This window comes from Talpa europaea (assembly GCF_964194135.1).
Source record: "Talpa europaea genome assembly, chromosome: 16".
Taxonomy (NCBI): Eukaryota; Metazoa; Chordata; class Mammalia; order Eulipotyphla; family Talpidae; genus Talpa; species Talpa europaea.
Window position 1 is genome coordinate 11,771,321 of NC_140084.1, and position 10,277 is coordinate 11,781,597.

General features: G+C 47.0%; 1 pseudogene across 1 annotated transcript; it reads right to left on the bottom strand.

The window, feature by feature from the left end:
• Positions 1-2,249: 2,249 nt before the first annotated feature.
• LOC311186520 (ubiquitin carboxyl-terminal hydrolase isozyme L5-like) lies at positions 2,250-3,243 on the bottom strand (annotated as a pseudogene). The gene has a single exon. The product of its transcript is annotated as a ubiquitin carboxyl-terminal hydrolase isozyme L5-like (transcript).
• Positions 3,244-10,277: the final 7,034 nt, after the last annotated feature.

Below are 10,277 nucleotides of genomic sequence, written 5' to 3' on the forward strand. Positions count from 1 at the left end.
ATTTATTTATGCATACAAGAGCTGGAGTATAGGCCAGAGGTGTGGGGAGTGAGAGGACCCACCAGAGACAGTAGGGAACAGAACAGGCAGACTGACCAAAGTACATTGCTGAAGGGAGCAGCAGGCGAGTCAGGAGAGGTCTTCTGTGCCATGTGGGTTGCTCCCTGGCTGGCCTGGGATCGAACTCATGCTGCAGAGGCTGTGAACTGCCTCATAGTGCGGTGCTTAACCCCTTGCGCCACCAGGGAGGCCGCCTTGCTAAGATTTCTGCTCATAAAGATACTCTCCTATGTTTTCTTTTAAGAGCTTCATTGTTTTCCCTTCCAAATTTAGGTAAATAATCTCACGCAAAAGGGTTTGGTTACAGTCTGCTAATTGTAGAGGTTGAAATTCATTTCCTGCGGATGTAAGTTGACCTACTACTGTTTATTGAAAACTGTCCTTTCTCCATGGCCTTACAAGTGTCCCCTTTGTTGTAAAATGTATGTGGTTCTGGATTCTGTTCTTCTCGTCCATTTGTCTGTCCTTACACCAATGCCATGTTGTTTGTATTACATCGGTCTTTTCACATCTCTTTACATTTCCGTAAAGATTTTAGAACCAACTTTTCATTTTCTACAAGAAGATCTGCTAGGCCTGATTGCTTTCACACTGTGCGTCAGCTTGGGAAGAACTGACAACTTTATAATAGTGTCCATTTATTTACATTTTCTTCACTTTCTTTTGATGATGTATAGATTTCAGAGCAGAGGACTTGCATATTTTTTGGTTAGACTTATTTCTAGGTATTTGATGCTATCACAAAGGAAAATGTCTTGCTAATTTCATTTTCTATTGGCAGTTGATAGAAATACAGTTAATTTTTCTACCTTTACCTTTTATCAGGTGAACTTGCTAAACTCATATTTTTTTAAGATTTACTTTATTTATTTATGCATACAAGAACTGGGGTGTAGGCCAGATGTGTGGGGGGTGAGAGGATTTACCAGAGACAGAGTGGGGAACAGAACAGGCATATTGAGTGAAATACACTGCTGAGGGGAGCAGCGGGCGAGACAGGAAAGGTCTGCTGCGCCATGTGAGTCAGCTCCCTGGCCCAGGGGATTGAACTCAGACCCCAGTGGCTGATGATAGGTTGATAGCGCTGAGACTTTAACCCCTGAGCCACCAGGGAGGCCCAGTCCATTAATATTTAATATGATTATTGACACAGTTGGGCTGATCTATTTCTGGTGGACTGACCTCTCTCTAGTCTTTAAATTAAAGGATTTAGCCTACTTATATTTAGTGTCAACTGATACACTTAGGTTTATATCCACTATATTGTTTTTTTTGCTCTTTTTTTCTCATTTCTTATCTTTTATATAATTTAAAAAAATATTATCCTCTCCTCTATCAACTTTTTAATTATACTTGCATTATCCTCTTACTGGTTACCTTTTACAGATTAAAATACACATTTCTGACTTCACAGAGCTTAGTACATTACTTTGTATGCCTAGAACTTTAGAACACTTGAATTCACTTGCATCCTCCCAACTTTCGTGTAGTTCTTATAAAACATTTTAGGTCAAACTCCATTTTATTTTATTATTTTATTTTTTTAAAGATTTTTTTTTTATTTATTTATACAAGCACTGGGTACAGTCAGAAGCGGGGGGGTGAGAGAATTCACCAGAGCCAGAGCGGGGAGCAGAGCAGGCAGAAGGACCGAAGTACACTGCTGAGGGGAGCAGCGGGCGGCAGGAGAGGTCTGCGCGCCATGTGGGACCCTCCTCTGGTGGCCGGGGAGCAGCCGGGGATCAAACCGGCACTGCAGAGGCTGCGGGCAGCTTCGCAACCCAGCGCTCAATCGCTGCGCCACCAGGGAGGCCCTCAAACTCCATTTTAAAGGCATTACTATTGCTTTGTGCAAACAGTATTTATTTAACTAAACAGTTCTCTTTCTACTGCTTATCATTCCTTCATACACTTACCTTATTTCCATTCAGAATCATTTTTCTTTTGCCTGAAGATCTTCCTTTAGGATTCCTTTTTTTTTTTCACTCTTAATATCACTTTTATTTAATATGCACACCATGCACATGATACAGGTAGGGAAAACGTTTATGTATCCATGCATTAAAGGCAAAACAGACTGGTACTATTGCCAAATGTGCAGAGTCAATTAGGATGTTGCTCAAAGTTCTTTATACTTAATTGTTTCCATCAAAATAAGTGCAGAAGAAGAAATTTACAGAGTATTTTCTTCATTTGGTTTCGTGTGCTTTCTTTGCATTGTTTTTCTTTTGCCTTTTCTACTAGCTGTATTAACTGCTGATGTTCTGCTAAAGTCTTTAACAATTCCATAACGAAAGGGAGATAATATTTCCTTTTTATGTTTTCAATCTTGTATCTTTTTAATTTCTGTACTACTTCTTCAATAAGCATCTGATTTTTGGCAACCTCTGACTGACCGGCACTTAACATATTATTACCCTGATCTGTATCCATGGGTTCCTCCTCTGCAAGTTGTATTTGTAATTCTCCTATCTTCTGCTCATATATCATTTTTCTGACAGACACAATAGCCATTAAATTAAATAGAATTTCACCCTCATTGTACTTTTGTATATTTTTTTCTATGACTGGCCTCACTGCGCTGATCCAGCCATCTTGATTGCATGCACCTAAATCAACCGGTCCTTCTCTTAATCCATCTAATTCATACAGTCTTCCATTAACAGAAACATAACTGACAAAGTGAAAAGCATCTTCTTCTTTTGCTGTTGTCTTTGCATCAAACTAAAACATTTGCTGTCTGGCGAAACTGTTGTGCACTTGTTGAATCACATCTGAATTGTTCAGTGCCAAATCTTTCATAGCTGCATCGAAACTTTGTGAAAATTCTTTAAATTCTGATAATGTCTCTCCTAAATGGACATCTTGATGGGTACAGTTCAACAACACACTTACTATGGCTTGAGTAGCACAAGCATTATTAATTACCTGCTTGGCAAAAAATATTGTGTCAAGTCTGGAGTCCAGAACCACAGAACCTGCTGGTTCTTCTCCTGGTTGCCACTTGAAAAGAAAAATTAGCCCATGAACTGGCTTTAACTTTTCAAAAATCTCAGGCTTTAAACTCCCTATTTCTTCTACTTGGGCTCCTTGGCAACCGAATCCTTTAATGAGCTCAGTGAAGACCCCAGGGTTGCTTTCCATGAGGCACCACTCCCTGGCATTGCCTGTCATGGCCCCAGCCACACACCACCCCAGTTCACCTCTTGCTCTGGCCACCCCCACCCCAGCAGCCACCAGAGAGGGATCTCGGCTGCTGAGCTCCTCTTAGGATTCCTTTTTGATGCAAATCTGATGATGATAAACTCTCTCAGCTCTTCATCTTTACTTTAATGGCTCTTTTTATTAGATTAAAAAAAAATACGTGTTGGTAGTCTGCTTTACATGCTAGAACTTTAAATATACTTTTTTTTTGTTGCCTTTTGGCTTCTTCATTTCTGATTAGAAATCAGCCATCAGTCTTGGTGCCATACAATATAATGATCAAAGTTAGGAAAGAATATTAATAAAATGATTTTCTTCATTTCTCTCTCTACCACACCACCAGTGCCCAAGCTCTACTTGCCTTCCTTCCCATCCGCTCCACCTTTCCCCCTATTCCCTCTGGTATGCTTTATAGAGGTCTGGGCTTAGCTTTTTTTTTAATATATATATAATTTTTTTTAATTTTTATTAAAAAATAAAATTTAATAATTTTTATTAAAAAATAAAATTCCATACAATTGCGACCCCCTTATTTTGACATCAATCCCTCCCCTCACCGCCCCTCACCCCCCCATAGAGTGTCTCTGGTTCATAGTTGTTTGTTGATTTTGATTTTTACTTTCTTAGAGTTATTCATTTTCCTGGTCCCTTATTTAAGTTTTCTAGATTCCTGCTGTGAGTGAGACCATCCGGTATTTTTCTTTTTCTTTCTGGCTTATTTTGCTGAGCATGATCCCTTCCAGCGCCATCCATGTTGCTGTAAATTGCATGTGTTTATCTTTTTTGAATGCTGAGTAATATTCCATGGTGTACATGTACCACATCTTGGCTTAGCTTTTTACTGTCCTATCTTGTGAAACTTTGGGTTTCAGCAAATAGAATGAAACCTGAATACATATTTGTGGTGCTTCAAGCCCTCAATTTTGCCACTGACTACAATTTTGTCACTATAAAACAAAAAACCAAAAAGCCATCACCACCCTGCTGGAGGCCTTTTGGTGGCCTAGGGGTTAAGTCTCAGCACTATCACGGCTACAGCATGAGTTCGATCCCCAGCCTGGGAGCTACCCATATGGCGCAGCAGACCTCTCCTGTCTCCCCTGCTGCTCCCCTCAGCAGTGTGTTTCAGTCAGTCTGCTTGTTCTGTTCCCCACGCTGTCTCTGGTGAATCCTCTCACCCCATCAAAGTGTTTGATGATTTACAATCTTCATAGGTAAAGTGTCACTTGATGTTTTCATCAATGACAGTGGTCCCAGCAGACTATCCCACAGGCTGCGTGTACAGCAGGCTACCCCATCTAGGTTTATGTAATTACACTCTGTGATATTCACACAATAACATTGCCTTTCTCTGAAGGTATCCCATTATTAAACACATATGCCAATATTTACAAATGGCCCCCCAAAAAGACTTTCTGATTGGTGGAGCTGATATTAGAGTCTAATACATAACCACTGAGTTGCTTTGAGTGGGTCACTAACCTCTCCACGTCCTCAGGTGCCACAGAGGTCGTCCAGCCCTCTCTGTTCCAGCCTGAGCCTTCCGTGGTGAGTGGACAAGGCAATCCACAGATCTTGTGTGTGGTCCAGGGCAGCTCTGCCAGGGCCCATGTCTTGTCTTGGTACCGGCAGCTGGAGGGGAGTAGCCCCACCTTCCTGTTGAGTCAGCGAGAAGGTGCTCCCCCAACCTATGGTGTGGGTGTGAATCCCCGATTCCTAGCAGAGATGGACCTAACGCAGAATGCTGTACGCCTTACTGTGGGCAATGCCAGTCCTGCTGATGAGGGCACCTACTACTGTGCCATATGGTTTTCTGGCCAGTACATCTTTGGAGAAGGAACCCGTCTGCTCTATCAGGGTGAGTCAGAGCGTGTGCAGCCCTTGGTCCCCGGTTCTGTAGGACTGCCAAGGAGTGGAGGTGGGGGTGATGGGTTTGAGAAGAAAGGTATGGACGGTGGAGCCATCTTAGTTGGTAGGGGTGAGGGGCAGAAGAGTAGACAGTCAGCAGGGGAGAGGCTCAAGTTTCTTGATGGGAGAACTGGCCATAAGCAATTGAGAATGGACACAGACACCCGAGAACTAGGGGAAGCCTCATCTAGAATATTAACTCTAGTCCCTTCCCTTGCCCTGTCCAGAGAAGCAAAGGAACAGGTGGCAGAGACAAGCTCAAAACCAGTGTTCTATAGAACGCACTAGAGGGCTAGCTGTGGGGAAATAATAAATTCTGGGAGAGTCAGAGTCTCAGGGAGTTGGGAAGGAAGCCATGGAGGAAGGAAGAGACTCCCTAGAGGTCTCAGGAAGGAAAGGGATGGATTTGGACTGTGGCTTGCAGAGGTCGGTGGTGTTGATTCCTTTTTCCCTCTATTCCCCCAGCTGAGATGCAACCCCCAGCTCTCCAGCCACCCCAGCTGAGCCTGTTCATCCCAGGCTCTGGGCCTCCTCTCCAAGTACTTTGTGTGGCCCATGGGCACTCCCCTGCCCCCCTGAGGATCTCCTGGGTGCTGAGAGGCCAACAGCAGGAGGAAGATGACTTCACAGGAGGCGCTGGGGCTCCTGTGGTTAGCTGGCTGCAGCTTCCTGCAGAGGTAGCAGGGTTGTCTGTGACCTGCCAAGGCCTGCACCAAAGTGGGGTCTCAGAGGTGGTGCTGGCCCTGCCTGGGGTCCAAGGTGAGTACGGAGGATCCAGGGGTTGTGCCCCAGTCCTCCTCCTGCAGCCCCAGTCAGGTGCCCCCTGAAACATTAAGCCAGGTCTGCAATGGATGGCCCAGCACCCCTGGCTCTGCCCCAGCCTCTGGGTGAAGCCTAGACATGGGCTTTGGAGCTTGGGCAGTTACCTATGAGGTCCAACACCCATCTATCACTGGTTCCTGTGCTCTCTAGTGATGGAATGCCTCTTTTCTTTTGGGGACACAGCAGAGGGAAATTTGAGGGGTATCTGCTCTGTTCTAGGGTGCAGGAGGCTGGGACTGGACAACTGCAATGAGACTCTTGAGAACAGTGGAGGCATTCTCCTTGGTATGAATCCCTTGACACTGCCCTGGCACCTGGGGCCTCCCTGGGTGGCGTAGGCAGGACTTTCCAACTTCCACTCTCACTGTCAAATGGATCCATTCACAAGCGCTCATGGGTCTAAGTCTCTGCTAAGGCAGAGGGTGAAGGGAACAGTCTGAATACTAGGGGTTCAGACATAGCCAATGTTTAGAAGGCAGAGGAAATGGACCACATCCTGGAGCTCAGCGGGGCGAGGAGTCCTCGCTGGAGGAGATGGGAAGTGGCTGTGGTGGGTGCAGTCAGCCCAGGCCTGAAATTCACACCATGAGTACGTAGACCCAGTCCAAAGCTCCAGGTCTAGTCCTGGTTGAACCCTGACTATGGGTGAATCTCTTACCTTTTCTTGGCCTCAGACCAACCATCTGCCTTCTACACCCAGTCCAAACCAGCTCTGCCTGTAAAGAACTTAGGCTTGATTTTCCCTCTGTGTATGGGGCTAACTAACACATCTCTAGGAGGACAAAGTGAGGCAGACAAGGTTCTGCAGAGGGAGGAGACCATAATGTGCCATGTCAGAGCTGGGCCACTAGCCCCATGCCTGCCTTCCTGCAGAGGAGCTGGCCGAGACCCTCACCACCGCCACCTACTGCTACCTGGGCCTGCTGGGTGCGGCTCAGACCTACAGCCTGATCCTGGTTGTTTTTTGGATAAGTCGCTGCCGCCAGACCCGCGCTAGGGAGCAACGCAACCAAGAGGGTCAAGGAGCAGCCCCTGCCAGGGTATGAGCAGCCAAGTCCCAGCAGCCTCCACGTCCTCCGAGCAGCAACGCCCCCTCCGTGCTCCATCAGCTTCCTCCTAGTCTGCTGCCTTACTTATCCGTTGGCTCCCCGTTTTCTCTCCCAGGTTGTTCAAGTTTCTCAACAAATACAGGAAACTTAAGGAGATGCTGCTGTGTTGTGGGTTATATTGGGCAAGGGAAGTGGGAACTGATGCCTGGGAGCTACGGACTCCTGGGCTGGGTCAGCAGCTGCTAGAGTTTGTTCAGAAAGGTCCCAAAGCCAAAGAGGGGAGTGCGAGTGACGGGCCTGCATTCTGCTGTGCTGCTCACTAGCCATCTAGGAAAACGGGGTCCTTCCCCTGCTCAGTACCTCCCTTCCTCATTCAGGTGAGAGTTGGATGGCCTGATTCTCCCCTTTTTGGCTCAAAGTCTTTATTAGCTCACAGGCCCCTTTGAGAACAAATGCCAGATGCCTCTGGGGAGTGACATTGCCCAAGGATCTTTTACCAGAAACATCTTCACACACAAAAGATAGGGGTGGGGTGATTCAGAGACTGCTAAGGCAGCAAGTTCCTTGTCATTGTTGAGATGCCCGCTAGATGCTGACAGCAGCTAAGCGAGCTGGGCCATTCTCCCCACTGGGCCCTGTGATGTGCACCTCATCTTCCATGCTCAGACCAAAGCAGGGCAGACCCTCCAAGTCCCCCAGGAGCACCTGGTGTCAGACCCTGACATTCAGGGAAGAGGTGGGGGATGTTTGCATTGACACTCAAAAGGCCCCCAAATCCTCAAGTGACTTGAGTTCTGAGATAAAACCCTGGTTTCCAGGGAATCCCTTTCATCTCACCGAACCCTTGTTGGAGTCACAGCAGAGACCTGTGACTTCAAGGCATCCTTGTTACCACGCGCATTGCTCAGGCTATTATTTTTCAATACCCAGGCACAAATTAGCTTTGCTGAGAGTGGGAGGAAGTAGAAGAAAAGGCTCAGGAAGGTGTCACAGTGGCAGCTGACCCCAGGGATGGGCAGGAGGTGGCTGACCCCAGGGACTGAGCAGGACACTGAAAATAAATGAGACTCACAGCAAAGCCACACACATCACACAACCAACACACTGCACAAGTGTGATGTGACCTGCCGCTCTCTTCTACAAGTGAAAATAAATGCGAGACTCACAAATGCTTGACCTCGCTGAGGACACCACAAACCTGACAGGAAGCTTGGTGAGCAGCAGCCGGCGAGTTTGCAGTCAGTGCTCACAGCTTGGCCGACTTCCACTAGCACAGCGGATGGTTGGAGGGTCCTCCCAGTCACCAGAGAGAAGATTTAACAAGTAAAAACCTGCAAACTCTTTATTAAATTCTCCCATTTCTTCTGTACAGAAAAAAATGCACATTATGTTCAGAATCTCAGTAACATCTCAAAATTACACAGCATGAACATGTAAAAACAAGGAACTGCCAAGATTTTATACATAGAAAGGAAAACCATTTACAAAAGAGACTTGTTAACTTTACTTTTCTTTTTTTTCTTTCTTAAAAAAAAAAAAATTAAAGGCCTAAGATCTCCCACAGTTTGCTGCACAGTCTGTTTTCCTGCTTGGAGTGACCCGGGGACACTGTGCTGGGAGAAGCCGCTAGAAGCCTCCTGCAGCTGGTTCTCCTGCTGGCCACCCCTCTGTCCAGCGCACTGCAGGCTAACTGGTCCCTGCTCACTCCACCCTGCCTCTCTGGTCTATGGTCTGCTGGGCTCTGGGGTCCAGGTGTCAATTCTATGTTGGGGGGAAGGCAAAAACATCGAGGCACTATCTGAATTTTCTCCTTGCCCAGGGAGACTTCTCCACTGCATGTATCCCAGCACCCCTAGCTGTGCATCGTGGTGGATGGTGGGAAGGGGGCAGGAGAGGAAGCCAGTGTCAGAGCCAGCCCACCTTGTGCTCCAGATGACAAACAGTCCTGGATCTCCACAGTGATGTATCCAGATATCCTAGGGGAGCCCACCCCTTGATAATTCAGTCTGGGTTTGCTAGGGCTCCATCAGGTATCTGAGGTCTGGGAAGGAAGGGGGCTCTGACTCCACATGTGATTGCCCTGACACTTGACCCTGGTCCTAGAGGAGGGAGGAGGACCCAGGAGTGTGGCCAGAGAGACGGCACAAGACAAATGAGGGAGAGAAAGGCAGGCCTGAGCATCTCTGGCTCCAGAGAGGAATCAAAGACCAGTGGTGAGAGGACAGAAGTGTCCCCAAAGGCCCAGGAAAAACTCAGGGCACCAGAATGCTGCATTTTATAAAACTATTGAGGTGCTGTCCAAATGGTGACAAATGAAAGGGAATTCTCTGATTTCGGAGGTATTTCAAATTCATAAGAATCTGAAACACAGATCAAGATAATAACACACATAATTCGGAAAAACATACTCTTTTTGTTCTACAGCCCAAATTTATGTGGAATGTGTCAGGCTGGGTGAACTGGCCCCCGAAGGTTCCTATTACAGCTTTATTCTCCATTGCTTACTTAGAGTAAGTTGTATGTGGAGAATGCTGACTTGGGGGGAGGATAGAAATTGGAAGTGAAAGGCTTTTCTCAGAACTTGAGACCAGCTAAGCAGAGAGGCCTAATGAAGTCACTCACTCCTCCCCAGTGATTCACTCCCTCAGGGATCTTTGGGATAGAAGCAGTGCCATGGCCTGGACGTGGGGAGAGACAGGAGACAACCCAGAAGTCATACTCACATATGAGAGGGATGGCAGAGGAAGCCGGCACCTAACACCCTTTCTATGCTATCTGGTAAAATGTAAATGGATGCTACACATCTCTTCACCATTAGATTCTTCTATTGCGTGACCTCAGGAAATGGGAAGAAATGACATCCAAGAGCAGTTTTCTGTCTCATCTTCGAGGCAGCAAGATCCTCAGGGCGCACAGAGGAAGACCGCTTTCCCACCGGAGCAGCCACGGCTTCTCCAGCAGCAGTAGCAGAGAGATCAGGGAGGCCAGGCTAAGGGTCGCGTGCACAGAGCTACCCTCCTGTGAGAGCTCGGTCAGAGAAAGCAGTAAGTCGTGTTCTTGACCATTTGCTGTCTCCTGTACTGCAGTGCCTCCAGCCCAGGGGAATGACCTCTCGGTGCCCTGGAGTGTTGCAGAGCTCACTGTGAGTCTCCGAGACAGGGGGATGAGCTGACAGGCCAGATGAGTTACCTGGCTGCTGTAATTTTCAGCAAGTGCCTAGAGGTTTGGCCTTGG